Consider the following 17,716-nt stretch of genomic DNA (forward strand, 5'->3'; position numbering starts at 1 on the left):
AACTTATTCTCTCTCTCCCTCCCCAGGGCCCACTTTATCCTACCTCCCCACATGCCCCTCTGGACGTACCCCCGCTCCCCCTCCCCTCCCCTAGCTCCTCTCCACAGGGACCCTTTCATCCAGCCCTACCTTCCCCCTTTAGCCTGGCCCGCCGCCCCTTCCTTTTTTACCCTGCACCGTCCCGCATCTCTGCTTTTCTCCACCACGGAACTCTTTTCATAGCCACTGAATCTTTTAGAAGGAGTGTGGTTACCCACAACTGTACATGGAGATTACCTAACTACTTAGCTTATGTGCCGAAAGCAGGACTCGAACCCAGGCCCCCCAGCGCTGCAAAGGAAGCACTTAACCTCTAGGCCACTGCAGTTAGCTGGTATTCGGTGGAGCGGGGGGCCAGATGTTCTATCCTCGTTGGTTTCAGTGAACACGTTTCACAATGCAAAGGGGTATGCCCACAGGGGCATGCAGGAGAAAGATATATACGCCCAAAACCTACTCTCAGAAGCACAGCCCCAGTGGCTCAAGTGGTAGGTGCTGGGTCTCCCAATGCTGGAGCCCTGAGTTCTAATACAATGTCCGGTATGTCCTGGGGATTTAAAAAAAAAAAAACGTTTTTTATTGAAAATGGGGATGCATTGCCCTGCGCAATCAGCCAACAGCTAACGCCCCTTCAATACCTGCGTTCCCCTAACAGTTGTGCCTTTCTTTTCTGCACTCTGGCCTTGGTAACACCCATACACAAGCTTGCCTCTCTGGCCCCAACTGACTGGAAAAAAACGAGGGGAAAAGGTGTAATCTACGGGTCATGGTTGATACCATAATTGCACTGGGACTCAAACAGGACACCTTCTCGTGGTGCTGTGAGGTGACCCACCGGCCCCTGCATAGCAAGCAAACCTGTATCAGCATCTCACCAGCAACGGAATGTGTCGCCTGCAGGCTACGCACAGGAGGCTGCAGTAGGTGCATTAACCCATTGGGCTGTCCACCCTCCTTCCTCTGGGAGCAGGAAACTGAATTTCCATGTTGCCTTTCTTTGGCACATTAGATCTAGCTTTCACCCCAATTCAGAGGATGTTTTGCTTCACAGAGAGATGATAATCATTGTGAGGTGTGAGCGACTAATAGCTAAGCAGGTCAGTTAAATCTTTGACTTTGTCATTGGGGTGTATTGATATGCGCAGTGCAGTCTTTTGCCCTGTGTTACTGCATGCTTTCATATTGCTGCTTGTTCATGATTCTTAAATGTAAACCTGGAGGGAAACGGGCAGAGGTCTGCGCCCTGCGTCCTCCACGCGTCCCTAACGCTCCCAAACGCGACCACAGCCCATACGGGCACAGCCCTATGTCCTATGCAGCCCCTCTGGTGCAGCCACCCACACAACTTAGGGTTAGGATCTGTGCTCTTGCACGTAGGCCTGGCCACCTAAGCCCCAGAAAGTGTCACAGCCTGCTTTGTAAACCTTAGTGACGTGGCCTAGGTGAAGATGATCTTGATGGAATACTCATGCCTTTTTCCTCCCAGAAGCCACCTGGGAGCATAGTAAAATGAAGGGGTGTTCCTACTCTGCTGCCCTCTGTTTACCCTTTGCCTAAGTGACATTAGTTCTGGGCTCTCCAGGCAAATGTATCCATCCGGGAGAGAGCTAGGAATAGGACGTCTCTTTCGGCAGGCACAGTGGGGAAGACTCAAAGAGCTGCATGCCTGAGACATCTTTCCTTGTCCCTCACTCATTGTTGTGTTCCCTAACTTCTAACTCTCTGCCAGGCCAGGCCCTGTTTCTTTTACTGCCAACCCCCCTGGCCCCTCGTCTTCCACCTACTTCCCGCTCTATTATGCCTTCTCCTTTTTTGCTCTCTTCTATGGCCCTTTGAAAAGGAATGCAGGCCCAGCTAAGCCTCATGAAGGAAATCTACCAACAAAAGATGCATTCCTCACTTGTGGGAGGTGCTGTGAGACGAGTAAGAAGGGCTGAAGGGGTGATTGGGTTGTTGAGTTGGGAAGCACCAGAGGCGTAGCCAGGATTGTCTAGCAAATGGGGCCTGAAGCCGATGTAGTTGGGACCACTGCACCGACAAACATATCTGTAAATGCCAACACAGAGCTGCTGAGTGGGCATTTACAGGTTTTGGGTGGGCCTTGGAAATTCAAAGGAAGGCAACATGGAAATTCAGTTTCCTGCTCTCAGAGGAAGGAGTGTCGACAGCCCAATGGGTTAATGCACCTACTGCAGCCTCCTATGTGTAGCCTGCAGGCGACACATTCAGTTGCTGGTGAGATGCTGATACAGATGTGCTTGCTATGCAGGGGCCGGTGGTCACTTCACAGCGCCTCGAGAAGGTGTCCTGTTTGAGTCGCAGTGCAAATATCTTATCAACCATGACCCGTAGATTACACTTTTTCCCCTCGTTTTTTCCAGTCAGTTGGGGCCAGAGAGACAAGCTTTTGTATGGGTGTTACCAAGGCCAGAGTGCAGGAAACAAAGGCACAACTGTCAGTAGGAATGCAGGTATCGAAGGGACATTAGCTGTTGGCTGATCGTGCAGGGCAATGCATACCCATTTTCAATAAAAAAAACATGTTTTTTAAAAACATGCCGCACACTGGATTAGAACTCAGGTCTCCAGCCTGCCAGGACCAAGCACTTACCGCTTGAGCCACTGGTGGCTGCGCTTCTGAGAGCAGCTTTTGGGCCTATTTATCTTTCGTCTGCATGCCCCTGTCAGCATACCCATTTGCATTGTGAAACAAGTTCACTGCAGAAAATGGGGATAGAACATCTGGCCCCCCACTCCACCAAATACCAGCTAACTGCAATGGCCTAGAGGTTAAGTGCTTGCGTTACAGCGCAGGGGGCCTGGGTTCGAGTCCTGCTTTCCGCACATAAATGGATTAGTTGTGTAATCTCATTGTACACCTTCTAAAAGGTTCAGTGGTTATGAAAAGAGTTCCTTGGTAAAGGGGGGTGGGAGGCGGGACTGAGGAAGTGCAGGTTAAAGGAGGAGGTGGGGCAGGTTAAAGGGGGCGGTAGGGAGGCGGGACTGAGGAAGTGCAGGTTAAAGGAGGAGGAGGTGGGGCAGGTTAAAGGGGGCGGTAGGGCAGGATAAATGGGTCCCTGTGGGGCTGGGTAGGTCTAGAAGGACATGGTGCAGGTTCTCGGGTAAAGGGAGGGTGCAGGAAAGCAGAGAGGCGGGACTGGGGAGACGAGGGCGTACAGGGTAAAAGGGAAGCAGAAGTGCAGGGTAAATTAAGGGGGTGTGGGGTCCATTCCACACCTTCCACTGGGCACCCTTTTTCCCCTTTTTCCCCTCCTCAATGCCTCCTTTCCCCACATTAGGACCCTCCTTTACACACCCATCCCTCCACAACGCTGGGCCCTCTTCCCCACCGTTCCTAGGGCCAACTTATTCTCTCTCTCCCTCCCCAGGGCCCACTTTATCCTACCTCCCCACATGCCCCTCTGGACGTACCCCCGCTCCCCCTCCCCTCCCCTAGCTCCTCTCCACAGGGACCCTTTCATCCAGCCCTACCTTCCCCCTTTAGCCTGGCCCGCCGCCCCTTCCTTTTTTACCCTGCACCGTCCCGCATCTCTGCTTTTCTCCACCACGGAACTCTTTTCATAGCCACTGAATCTTTTAGAAGGAGTGTGGTTACCCACAACTGTACATGGAGATTACCTAACTACTTAGCTTATGTGCCGAAAGCAGGACTCGAACCCAGGCCCCCCAGCGCTGCAAAGGAAGCACTTAACCTCTAGGCCACTGCAGTTAGCTGGTATTCGGTGGAGCGGGGGGCCAGATGTTCTATCCTCGTTGGTTTCAGTGAACACGTTTCACAATGCAAAGGGGTATGCCCACAGGGGCATGCAGGAGAAAGATATATACGCCCAAAACCTACTCTCAGAAGCACAGCCCCAGTGGCTCAAGTGGTAGGTGCTGGGTCTCCCCATGCTGGAGCCCTGAGTTCTAATACAATGTCCGGTATGTCCTGGGGATTTAAAAAAAAAAAAACGTTTTTTATTGAAAATGGGGATGCATTGCCCTGCGCAATCAGCCAACAGCTAACGCCCCTTCAATACCTGCGTTCCCCTAACAGTTGTGCCTTTCTTTTCTGCACTCTGGCCTTGGTAACACCCATACACAAGCTTGCCTCTCTGGCCCCAACTGACTGGAAAAAAACGAGGGGAAAAGGTGTAATCTACGGGTCATGGTTGATACCATAATTGCACTGGGACTCAAACAGGACACCTTCTCGTGGTGCTGTGAGGTGACCCACCGGCCCCTGCATAGCAAGCAAACCTGTATCAGCATCTCACCAGCAACGGAATGTGTCGCCTGCAGGCTACGCACAGGAGGCTGCAGTAGGTGCATTAACCCATTGGGCTGTCCACCCTCCTTCCTCTGGGAGCAGGAAACTGAATTTCCATGTTGCCTTTCTTTGGCACATTAGATCTAGCTTTCACCCCAATTCAGAGGATGTTTTGCTTCACAGAGAGATGATAATCATTGTGAGGTGTGAGCGACTAATAGCTAAGCAGGTCAGTTAAATCTTTGACTTTGTCATTGGGGTGTATTGATATGCGCAGTGCAGTCTTTTGCCCTGTGTTACTGCATGCTTTCATATTGCTGCTTGTTCATGATTCTTAAATGTAAACCTGGAGGGAAACGGGCAGAGGTCTGCGCCCTGCGTCCTCCACGCGTCCCTAACGCTCCCAAACGCGACCACAGCCCATACGGGCACAGCCCTATGTCCTATGCAGCCCCTCTGGTGCAGCCACCCACACAACTTAGGGTTAGGATCTGTGCTCTTGCACGTAGGCCTGGCCACCTAAGCCCCAGAAAGTGTCACAGCCTGCTTTGTAAACCTTAGTGACGTGGCCTAGGTGAAGATGATCTTGATGGAATACTCATGCCTTTTTCCTCCCAGAAGCCACCTGGGAGCATAGTAAAATGAAGGGGTGTTCCTACTCTGCTGCCCTCTGTTTACCCTTTGCCTAAGTGACATTAGTTCTGGGCTCTCCAGGCAAATGTATCCATCCGGGAGAGAGCTAGGAATAGGACGTCTCTTTCGGCAGGCACAGTGGGGAAGACTCAAAGAGCTGCATGCCTGAGACATCTTTCCTTGTCCCTCACTCATTGTTGTGTTCCCTAACTTCTAACTCTCTGCCAGGCCAGGCCCTGTTTCTTTTACTGCCAACCCCCCTGGCCCCTCGTCTTCCACCTACTTCCCGCTCTATTATGCCTTCTCCTTTTTTGCTCTCTTCTATGGCCCTTTGAAAAGGAATGCAGGCCCAGCTAAGCCTCATGAAGGAAATCTACCAACAAAAGATGCATTCCTCACTTGTGGGAGGTGCTGTGAGACGAGTAAGAAGGGCTGAAGGGGTGATTGGGTTGTTGAGTTGGGAAGCACCAGAGGCGTAGCCAGGATTGTCTAGCAAATGGGGCCTGAAGCCGATGTAGTTGGGACCACTGCACCGACAAACATATCTGTAAATGCCAACACAGAGCTGCTGAGTGGGCATTTACAGGTTTTGGGTGGGCCTTGGAAATTCAAAGGAAGGCAACATGGAAATTCAGTTTCCTGCTCTCAGAGGAAGGAGTGTCGACAGCCCAATGGGTTAATGCACCTACTGCAGCCTCCTATGTGTCGCCTGCAGGCGACACATTCAGTTGCTGGTGAGATGCTGATACAGATGTGCTTGCTATGCAGGGGCCGGTGGTCACTTCACAGCGCCTCGAGAAGGTGTCCTGTTTGAGTCGCAGTGCAAATATCTTATCAACCATGACCCGTAGATTACACTTTTTCCCCTCGTTTTTTCCAGTCAGTTGGGGCCAGAGAGACAAGCTTTTGTATGGGTGTTACCAAGGCCAGAGTGCAGGAAACAAAGGCACAACTGTCAGTAGGAATGCAGGTATCGAAGGGACATTAGCTGTTGGCTGATCGTGCAGGGCAATGCATACCCATTTTCAATAAAAAAAACATGTTTTTTAAAAACATGCCGCACACTGGATTAGAACTCAGGTCTCCAGCCTGCCAGGACCAAGCACTTACCGCTTGAGCCACTGGTGGCTGCGCTTCTGAGAGCAGCTTTTGGGCCTATTTATCTTTCGTCTGCATGCCCCTGTCAGCATACCCATTTGCATTGTGAAACATGTTCACTGCAGAAAATGGGGATAGAACATCTGGCCCCCCACTCCACCAAATACCAGCTAACTGCAATGGCCTAGAGGTTAAGTGCTTGCGTTACAGCGCAGGGGGCCTGGGTTCGAGTCCTGCTTTCCGCACATAAATGGATTAGTTGTGTAATCTCATTGTACACCTTCTAAAAGGTTCAGTGGTTATGAAAAGAGTTCCTTGGTAAAGGGGGGTGGGAGGCGGGACTGAGGAAGTGCAGGTTAAAGGAGGAGGTGGGGCAGGTTAAAGGGGGCGGTAGGGAGGCGGGACTGAGGAAGTGCAGGTTAAAGGAGGAGGAGGTGGGGCAGGTTAAAGGGGGCGGTAGGGCAGGATAAATGGGTCCCTGTGGGGCTGGGTAGGTCTAGAAGGACATGGTGCAGGTTCTCGGGTAAAGGGAGGGTGCAGGAAAGCAGAGAGGCGGGACTGGGGAGACGAGGACGTACAGGGTAAAAGGGAAGCAGAAGTGCAGGGTAAATTAAGGGGGTGTGGGGTCCATTCCACACCTTCCACTGGGCACCCTTTTTCCCCTTTTTCCCCTCCTCAATGCCTCCTTTCCCCACATTAGGACCCTCCTTTACACACCCATCCCTCCACAACGCTGGGCCCTCTTCCCCACCGTTCCTAGGGCCAACTTATTCTCTCTCTCCCTCCCCAGGGCCCACTTTATCCTACCTCCCCACATGCCCCTCTGGACGTACCCCCGCTCCCCCTCCCCTCCCCTAGCTCCTCTCCACAGGGACCCTTTCATCCAGCCCTACCTTCCCCCTTTAGCCTGGCCCGCCGCCCCTTCCTTTTTTACCCTGCACCGTCCCGCATCTCTGCTTTTCTCCACCACGGAACTCTTTTCATAGCCACTGAATCTTTTAGAAGGAGTGTGGTTACCCACAACTGTACATGGAGATTACCTAACTACTTAGCTTATGTGCCGAAAGCAGGACTCGAACCCAGGCCCCCCAGCGCTGCAAAGGAAGCACTTAACCTCTAGGCCACTGCAGTTAGCTGGTATTCGGTGGAGCGGGGGGCCAGATGTTCTATCCTCGTTGGTTTCAGTGAACACGTTTCACAATGCAAAGGGGTATGCCCACAGGGGCATGCAGGAGAAAGATATATACGCCCAAAACCTACTCTCAGAAGCACAGCCCCAGTGGCTCAAGTGGTAGGTGCTGGGTCTCCCAATGCTGGAGCCCTGAGTTCTAATACAATGTCCGGTATGTCCTGGGGATTTAAAAAAAAAAAAACGTTTTTTATTGAAAATGGGGATGCATTGCCCTGCGCAATCAGCCAACAGCTAACGCCCCTTCAATACCTGCGTTCCCCTAACAGTTGTGCCTTTCTTTTCTGCACTCTGGCCTTGGTAACACCCATACACAAGCTTGCCTCTCTGGCCCCAACTGACTGGAAAAAAACGAGGGGAAAAGGTGTAATCTACGGGTCATGGTTGATACCATAATTGCACTGGGACTCAAACAGGACACCTTCTCGTGGTGCTGTGAGGTGACCCACCGGCCCCTGCATAGCAAGCAAACCTGTATCAGCATCTCACCAGCAACGGAATGTGTCGCCTGCAGGCTACGCACAGGAGGCTGCAGTAGGTGCATTAACCCATTGGGCTGTCCACCCTCCTTCCTCTGGGAGCAGGAAACTGAATTTCCATGTTGCCTTTCTTTGGCACATTAGATCTAGCTTTCACCCCAATTCAGAGGATGTTTTGCTTCACAGAGAGATGATAATCATTGTGAGGTGTGAGCGACTAATAGCTAAGCAGGTCAGTTAAATCTTTGACTTTGTCATTGGGGTGTATTGATATGCGCAGTGCAGTCTTTTGCCCTGTGTTACTGCATGCTTTCATATTGCTGCTTGTTCATGATTCTTAAATGTAAACCTGGAGGGAAACGGGCAGAGGTCTGCGCCCTGCGTCCTCCACGCGTCCCTAACGCTCCCAAACGCGACCACAGCCCATACGGGCACAGCCCTATGTCCTATGCAGCCCCTCTGGTGCAGCCACCCACACAACTTAGGGTTAGGATCTGTGCTCTTGCACGTAGGCCTGGCCACCTAAGCCCCAGAAAGTGTCACAGCCTGCTTTGTAAACCTTAGTGACGTGGCCTAGGTGAAGATGATCTTGATGGAATACTCATGCCTTTTTCCTCCCAGAAGCCACCTGGGAGCATAGTAAAATGAAGGGGTGTTCCTACTCTGCTGCCCTCTGTTTACCCTTTGCCTAAGTGACATTAGTTCTGGGCTCTCCAGGCAAATGTATCCATCCGGGAGAGAGCTAGGAATAGGACGTCTCTTTCGGCAGGCACAGTGGGGAAGACTCAGAGAGCTGCATGCCTGAGACATCTTTCCTTGTCCCTCACTCATTGTTGTGTTCCCTAACTTCTAACTCTCTGCCAGGCCAGGCCCTGTTTCTTTTACTGCCAACCCCCCTGGCCCCTCGTCTTCCACCTACTTCCCGCTCTATTATGCCTTCTCCTTTTTTGCTCTCTTCTATGGCCCTTTGAAAAGGAATGCAGGCCCAGCTAAGCCTCATGAAGGAAATCTACCAACAAAAGATGCATTCCTCACTTGTGGGAGGTGCTGTGAGACGAGTAAGAAGGGCTGAAGGGGTGATTGGGTTGTTGAGTTGGGAAGCACCAGAGGCGTAGCCAGGATTGTCTAGCAAATGGGGCCTGAAGCCGATGTAGTTGGGACCACTGCACCGACAAACATATCTGTAAATGCCAACACAGAGCTGCTGAGTGGGCATTTACAGGTTTTGGGTGGGCCTTGGAAATTCAAAGGAAGGCAACATGGAAATTCAGTTTCCTGCTCTCAGAGGAAGGAGTGTCGACAGCCCAATGGGTTAATGCACCTACTGCAGCCTCCTATGTGTAGCCTGCAGGCGACACATTCAGTTGCTGGTGAGATGCTGATACAGATGTGCTTGCTATGCAGGGGCCGGTGGTCACTTCACAGCGCCTCGAGAAGGTGTCCTGTTTGAGTCGCAGTGCAAATATCTTATCAACCATGACCCGTAGATTACACTTTTTCCCCTCGTTTTTTCCAGTCAGTTGGGGCCAGAGAGACAAGCTTTTGTATGGGTGTTACCAAGGCCAGAGTGCAGGAAACAAAGGCACAACTGTCAGTAGGAATGCAGGTATCGAAGGGACATTAGCTGTTGGCTGATCGTGCAGGGCAATGCATACCCATTTTCAATAAAAAAAACATGTTTTTTAAAAACATGCCGCACACTGGATTAGAACTCAGGTCTCCAGCCTGCCAGGACCAAGCACTTACCGCTTGAGCCACTGGTGGCTGCGCTTCTGAGAGCAGCTTTTGGGCCTATTTATCTTTCGTCTGCATGCCCCTGTCAGCATACCCATTTGCATTGTGAAACATGTTCACTGCAGAAAATGGGGATAGAACATCTGGCCCCCCACTCCACCAAATACCAGCTAACTGCAATGGCCTAGAGGTTAAGTGCTTGCGTTACAGCGCAGGGGGCCTGGGTTCGAGTCCTGCTTTCCGCACATAAATGGATTAGTTGTGTAATCTCATTGTACACCTTCTAAAAGGTTCAGTGGTTATGAAAAGAGTTCCTTGGTAAAGGGGGGTGGGAGGCGGGACTGAGGAAGTGCAGGTTAAAGGAGGAGGTGGGGCAGGTTAAAGGGGGCGGTAGGGAGGCGGGACTGAGGAAGTGCAGGTTAAAGGAGGAGGAGGTGGGGCAGGTTAAAGGGGGCGGTAGGGCAGGATAAATGGGTCCCTGTGGGGCTGGGTAGGTCTAGAAGGACATGGTGCAGGTTCTCGGGTAAAGGGAGGGTGCAGGAAAGCAGAGAGGCGGGACTGGGGAGACGAGGACGTACAGGGTAAAAGGGAAGCAGAAGTGCAGGGTAAATTAAGGGGGTGTGGGGTCCATTCCACACCTTCCACTGGGCACCCTTTTTCCCCTTTTTCCCCTCCTCAATGCCTCCTTTCCCCACATTAGGACCCTCCTTTACACACCCATCCCTCCACAACGCTGGGCCCTCTTCCCCACCGTTCCTAGGGCCAACTTATTCTCTCTCTCCCTCCCCAGGGCCCACTTTATCCTACCTCCCCACATGCCCCTCTGGACGTACCCCCGCTCCCCCTCCCCTCCCCTAGCTCCTCTCCACAGGGACCCTTTCATCCAGCCCTACCTTCCCCCTTTAGCCTGGCCCGCCGCCCCTTCCTTTTTTACCCTGCACCGTCCCGCATCTCTGCTTTTCTCCACCACGGAACTCTTTTCATAGCCACTGAATCTTTTAGAAGGAGTGTGGTTACCCACAACTGTACATGGAGATTACCTAACTACTTAGCTTATGTGCCGAAAGCAGGACTCGAACCCAGGCCCCCCAGCGCTGCAAAGGAAGCACTTAACCTCTAGGCCACTGCAGTTAGCTGGTATTCGGTGGAGCGGGGGGCCAGATGTTCTATCCTCGTTGGTTTCAGTGAACACGTTTCACAATGCAAAGGGGTATGCCCACAGGGGCATGCAGGAGAAAGATATATACGCCCAAAACCTACTCTCAGAAGCACAGCCCCAGTGGCTCAAGTGGTAGGTGCTGGGTCTCCCAATGCTGGAGCCCTGAGTTCTAATACAATGTCCGGTATGTCCTGGGGATTTAAAAAAAAAAAAACGTTTTTTATTGAAAATGGGGATGCATTGCCCTGCGCAATCAGCCAACAGCTAACGCCCCTTCAATACCTGCGTTCCCCTAACAGTTGTGCCTTTCTTTTCTGCACTCTGGCCTTGGTAACACCCATACACAAGCTTGCCTCTCTGGCCCCAACTGACTGGAAAAAAACGAGGGGAAAAGGTGTAATCTACGGGTCATGGTTGATACCATAATTGCACTGGGACTCAAACAGGACACCTTCTCGTGGTGCTGTGAGGTGACCCACCGGCCCCTGCATAGCAAGCAAACCTGTATCAGCATCTCACCAGCAACGGAATGTGTCGCCTGCAGGCTACGCACAGGAGGCTGCAGTAGGTGCATTAACCCATTGGGCTGTCCACCCTCCTTCCTCTGGGAGCAGGAAACTGAATTTCCATGTTGCCTTTCTTTGGCACATTAGATCTAGCTTTCACCCCAATTCAGAGGATGTTTTGCTTCACAGAGAGATGATAATCATTGTGAGGTGTGAGCGACTAATAGCTAAGCAGGTCAGTTAAATCTTTGACTTTGTCATTGGGGTGTATTGATATGCGCAGTGCAGTCTTTTGCCCTGTGTTACTGCATGCTTTCATATTGCTGCTTGTTCATGATTCTTAAATGTAAACCTGGAGGGAAACGGGCAGAGGTCTGCGCCCTGCGTCCTCCACGCGTCCCTAACGCTCCCAAACGCGACCACAGCCCATACGGGCACAGCCCTATGTCCTATGCAGCCCCTCTGGTGCAGCCACCCACACAACTTAGGGTTAGGATCTGTGCTCTTGCACGTAGGCCTGGCCACCTAAGCCCCAGAAAGTGTCACAGCCTGCTTTGTAAACCTTAGTGACGTGGCCTAGGTGAAGATGATCTTGATGGAATACTCATGCCTTTTTCCTCCCAGAAGCCACCTGGGAGCATAGTAAAATGAAGGGGTGTTCCTACTCTGCTGCCCTCTGTTTACCCTTTGCCTAAGTGACATTAGTTCTGGGCTCTCCAGGCAAATGTATCCATCCGGGAGAGAGCTAGGAATAGGACGTCTCTTTCGGCAGGCACAGTGGGGAAGACTCAAAGAGCTGCATGCCTAAGACATCTTTCCTTGTCCCTCACTCATTGTTGTGTTCCCTAACTTCTAACTCTCTGCCAGGCCAGGCCCTGTTTCTTTTACTGCCAACCCCCCTGGCCCCTCGTCTTCCACCTACTTCCCGCTCTATTATGCCTTCTCCTTTTTTGCTCTCTTCTATGGCCCTTTGAAAAGGAATGCAGGCCCAGCTAAGCCTCATGAAGGAAATCTACCAACAAAAGATGCATTCCTCACTTGTGGGAGGTGCTGTGAGACGAGTAAGAAGGGCTGAAGGGGTGATTGGGTTGTTGAGTTGGGAAGCACCAGAGGCGTAGCCAGGATTGTCTAGCAAATGGGGCCTGAAGCCGATGTAGTTGGGACCACTGCACCGACAAACATATCTGTAAATGCCAACACAGAGCTGCTGAGTGGGCATTTACAGGTTTTGGGTGGGCCTTGGAAATTCAAAGGAAGGCAACATGGAAATTCAGTTTCCTGCTCTCAGAGGAAGGAGTGTCGACAGCCCAATGGGTTAATGCACCTACTGCAGCCTCCTATGTGTAGCCTGCAGGCGACACATTCAGTTGCTGGTGAGATGCTGATACAGATGTGCTTGCTATGCAGGGGCCGGTGGTCACTTCACAGCGCCTCGAGAAGGTGTCCTGTTTGAGTCGCAGTGCAAATATCTTATCAACCATGACCCGTAGATTACACTTTTTCCCCTCGTTTTTTCCAGTCAGTTGGGGCCAGAGAGACAAGCTTTTGTATGGGTGTTACCAAGGCCAGAGTGCAGGAAACAAAGGCACAACTGTCAGTAGGAATGCAGGTATCGAAGGGACATTAGCTGTTGGCTGATCGTGCAGGGCAATGCATACCCATTTTCAATAAAAAAAACATGTTTTTTAAAAACATGCCGCACACTGGATTAGAACTCAGGTCTCCAGCCTGCCAGGACCAAGCACTTACCGCTTGAGCCACTGGTGGCTGCGCTTCTGAGAGCAGCTTTTGGGCCTATTTATCTTTCGTCTGCATGCCCCTGTCAGCATACCCATTTGCATTGTGAAACATGTTCACTGCAGAAAATGGGGATAGAACATCTGGCCCCCCACTCCACCAAATACCAGCTAACTGCAATGGCCTAGAGGTTAAGTGCTTGCGTTACAGCGCAGGGGGCCTGGGTTCGAGTCCTGCTTTCCGCACATAAATGGATTAGTTGTGTAATCTCATTGTACACCTTCTAAAAGGTTCAGTGGTTATGAAAAGAGTTCCTTGGTAAAGGGGGGTGGGAGGCGGGACTGAGGAAGTGCAGGTTAAAGGAGGAGGTGGGGCAGGTTAAAGGGGGCGGTAGGGAGGCGGGACTGAGGAAGTGCAGGTTAAAGGAGGAGGAGGTGGGGCAGGTTAAAGGGGGCGGTAGGGCAGGATAAATGGGTCCCTGTGGGGCTGGGTAGGTCTAGAAGGACATGGTGCAGGTTCTCGGGTAAAGGGAGGGTGCAGGAAAGCAGAGAGGCGGGACTGGGGAGACGAGGACGTACAGGGTAAAAGGGAAGCAGAAGTGCAGGGTAAATTAAGGGGGTGTGGGGTCCATTCCACACCTTCCACTGGGCACCCTTTTTCCCCTTTTTCCCCTCCTCAATGCCTCCTTTCCCCACATTAGGACCCTCCTTTACACACCCATCCCTCCACAACGCTGGGCCCTCTTCCCCACCGTTCCTAGGGCCAACTTATTCTCTCTCTCCCTCCCCAGGGCCCACTTTATCCTACCTCCCCACATGCCCCTCTGGACGTACCCCCGCTCCCCCTCCCCTCCCCTAGCTCCTCTCCACAGGGACCCTTTCATCCAGCCCTACCTTCCCCCTTTAGCCTGGCCCGCCGCCCCTTCCTTTTTTACCCTGCACCGTCCCGCATCTCTGCTTTTCTCCACCACGGAACTCTTTTCATAGCCACTGAATCTTTTAGAAGGAGTTACCCACAACTGTACATGGAGATTACCTAACTACTTAGCTTATGTGCCGAAAGCAGGACTCGAACCCAGGCCCCCCAGCGCTGCAAAGGAAGCACTTAACCTCTAGGCCACTGCAGTTAGCTGGTATTCGGTGGAGCGGGGGGCCAGATGTTCTATCCTCGTTGGTTTCAGTGAACACGTTTCACAATGCAAAGGGGTATGCCCACAGGGGCATGCAGGAGAAAGATATATACGCCCAAAACCTACTCTCAGAAGCACAGCCCCAGTGGCTCAAGTGGTAGGTGCTGGGTCTCCCAATGCTGGAGCCCTGAGTTATAATACAATGTCCGGTATGTCCTGGGGATTTAAAAAAAAAAAAACGTTTTTTATTGAAAATGGGGATGCATTGCCCTGCGCAATCAGCCAACAGCTAACGCCCCTTCAATACCTGCGTTCCCCTAACAGTTGTGCCTTTCTTTTCTGCACTCTGGCCTTGGTAACACCCATACACAAGCTTGCCTCTCTGGCCCCAACTGACTGGAAAAAAACGAGGGGAAAAGGTGTAATCTACGGGTCATGGTTGATACCATAATTGCACTGGGACTCAAACAGGACACCTTCTCGTGGTGCTGTGAGGTGACCCACCGGCCCCTGCATAGCAAGCAAACCTGTATCAGCATCTCACCAGCAACGGAATGTGTCGCCTGCAGGCTACGCACAGGAGGCTGCAGTAGGTGCATTAACCCATTGGGCTGTCCACCCTCCTTCCTCTGGGAGCAGGAAACTGAATTTCCATGTTGCCTTTCTTTGGCACATTAGATCTAGCTTTCACCCCAATTCAGAGGATGTTTTGCTTCACAGAGAGATGATAATCATTGTGAGGTGTGAGCGACTAATAGCTAAGCAGGTCAGTTAAATCTTTGACTTTGTCATTGGGGTGTATTGATATGCGCAGTGCAGTCTTTTGCCCTGTGTTACTGCATGCTTTCATATTGCTGCTTGTTCATGATTCTTAAATGTAAACCTGGAGGGAAACGGGCAGAGGTCTGCGCCCTGCGTCCTCCACGCGTCCCTAACGCTCCCAAACGCGACCACAGCCCATACGGGCACAGCCCTATGTCCTATGCAGCCCCTCTGGTGCAGCCACCCACACAACTTAGGGTTAGGATCTGTGCTCTTGCACGTAGGCCTGGCCACCTAAGCCCCAGAAAGTGTCACAGCCTGCTTTGTAAACCTTAGTGACGTGGCCTAGGTGAAGATGATCTTGATGGAATACTCATGCCTTTTTCCTCCCAGAAGCCACCTGGGAGCATAGTAAAATGAAGGGGTGTTCCTACTCTGCTGCCCTCTGTTTACCCTTTGCCTAAGTGACATTAGTTCTGGGCTCTCCAGGCAAATGTATCCATCCGGGAGAGAGCTAGGAATAGGACGTCTCTTTCGGCAGGCACAGTGGGGAAGACTCAGAGAGCTGCATGCCTGAGACATCTTTCCTTGTCCCTCACTCATTGTTGTGTTCCCTAACTTCTAACTCTCTGCCAGGCCAGGCCCTGTTTCTTTTACTGCCAACCCCCCTGGCCCCTCGTCTTCCACCTACTTCCCGCTCTATTATGCCTTCTCCTTTTTTGCTCTCTTCTATGGCCCTTTGAAAAGGAATGCAGGCCCAGCTAAGCCTCATGAAGGAAATCTACCAACAAAAGATGCATTCCTCACTTGTGGGAGGTGCTGTGAGACGAGTAAGAAGGGCTGAAGGGGTGATTGGGTTGTTGAGTTGGGAAGCACCAGAGGCGTAGCCAGGATTGTCTAGCAAATGGGGCCTGAAGCCGATGTAGTTGGGACCACTGCACCGACAAACATATCTGTAAATGCCAACACAGAGCTGCTGAGTGGGCATTTACAGGTTTTGGGTGGGCCTTGGAAATTCAAAGGAAGGCAACATGGAAATTCAGTTTCCTGCTCTCAGAGGAAGGAGTGTCGACAGCCCAATGGGTTAATGCACCTACTGCAGCCTCCTATGTGTAGCCTGCAGGCGACACATTCAGTTGCTGGTGAGATGCTGATACAGATGTGCTTGCTATGCAGGGGCCGGTGGTCACTTCACAGCGCCTCGAGAAGGTGTCCTGTTTGAGTCGCAGTGCAAATATCTTATCAACCATGACCCGTAGATTACACTTTTTCCCCTCGTTTTTTCCAGTCAGTTGGGGCCAGAGAGACAAGCTTTTGTATGGGTGTTACCAAGGCCAGAGTGTAGGAAACAAAGGCACAACTGTCAGTAGGAATGCAGGTATCGAAGGGACATTAGCTGTTGGCTGATCGTGCAGGGCAATGCATACCCATTTTCAATAAAAAAAACATGTTTTTTAAAAACATGCCGCACACTGGATTAGAACTCAGGTCTCCAGCCTGCCAGGACCAAGCACTTACCGCTTGAGCCACTGGTGGCTGCGCTTCTGAGAGCAGCTTTTGGCCCTATTTATCTTTCGTCTGCATGCCCCTGTCAGCATACCCATTTGCATTGTGAAACATGTTCACTGCAGAAAATGGGGATAGAACATCTGGCCCCCCACTCCACCAAATACCAGCTAACTGCAATGGCCTAGAGGTTAAGTGCTTGCGTTACAGCGCAGGGGGCCTGGGTTCGAGTCCTGCTTTCCGCACATAAATGGATTAGTTGTGTAATCTCATTGTACACCTTCTAAAAGGTTCAGTGGTTATGAAAAGAGTTCCTTGGTAAAGGGGGGTGGGAGGCGGGACTGAGGAAGTGCAGGTTAAAGGAGGAGGAGGAGGTGGGGCAGGTTAAAGGGGGCGGTAGGGAGGCGGGACTGAGGAAGTGCAGGTTAAAGGAGGAGGAGGAGGTGGGGCAGGTTAAAGGGGGCGGTAGGGCAGGATAAATGGGTCCCTGTGGGGCTGGGTAGGTCTAGAAGGACATGGTGCAGGTTCTCGGGTAAAGGGAGGGTCCAGGAAAGCAGAGAGGCGGGACTGGGGAGACGAGGACGTACAGGGTAAAAGGGAAGCAGAAGTGCAGGGTAAATTAAGGGGGTGTGGGGTCCATTCCACACCTTCCACTGGGCACCCTTTTTCCCCTCCTCAATGCCTCCTTTCCCCACATTAGGACCCTCCTTTACACACCCATCCCTCCACAACGCTGGGCCCTCTTCCCCACCGTTCCTAGGGCCAACTTATTCTCTCTCTCCCTCCCCAGGGCCCACTTTATCCTACCTCCCCACATGCCCCTCTGGACGTACCCCCGCTCCCCCTCCCCTCCCCTAGCTCCTCTCCACAGGGACCCTTTCATCCAGCCCTACCTTCCCCCTTTAGCCTGGCCCGCCGCCCCTTCCTTTTTTACCCTGCACCGTCCCGCATCTCTGCTTTTCTCCACCACGGAACTCTTTTCATAGCCACTGAATCTTTTAGAAGGAGTTACCCACAACTGTACATGGAGATTACCTAACTACTTAGCTTATGTGCCGAAAGCAGGACTCGAACCCAGGCCCCCCAGCGCTGCAAAGGAAGCACTTAACCTCTAGGCCACTGCAGTTAGCTGGTATTCGGTGGAGCGGGGGGCCAGATGTTCTATCCTCGTTGGTTTCAGTGAACACGTTTCACAATGCAAAGGGGTATGCCCACAGGGGCATGCAGGAGAAAGATATATACGCCCAAAACCTACTCTCAGAAGCACAGCCCCAGTGGCTCAAGTGGTAGGTGCTGGGTCTCCCAATGCTGGAGCCCTGAGTTCTAATACAATGTCCGGTATGTCCTGGGGATTTAAAAAAAAAAAACGTTTTTTATTGAAAATGGGGATGCATTGCCCTGCGCAATCAGCCAACAGCTAACGCCCCTTCAATACCTGCGTTCCCCTAACAGTTGTGCCTTTCTTTTCTGCACTC

This window comes from Ambystoma mexicanum, chromosome 2p (assembly GCF_040938575.1).
Source record: "Ambystoma mexicanum isolate Mex_15411 chromosome 2p, UKY_AmexF1_1, whole genome shotgun sequence".
In the NCBI taxonomy this organism is placed as follows: Eukaryota; Metazoa; Chordata; class Amphibia; order Caudata; family Ambystomatidae; genus Ambystoma; species Ambystoma mexicanum.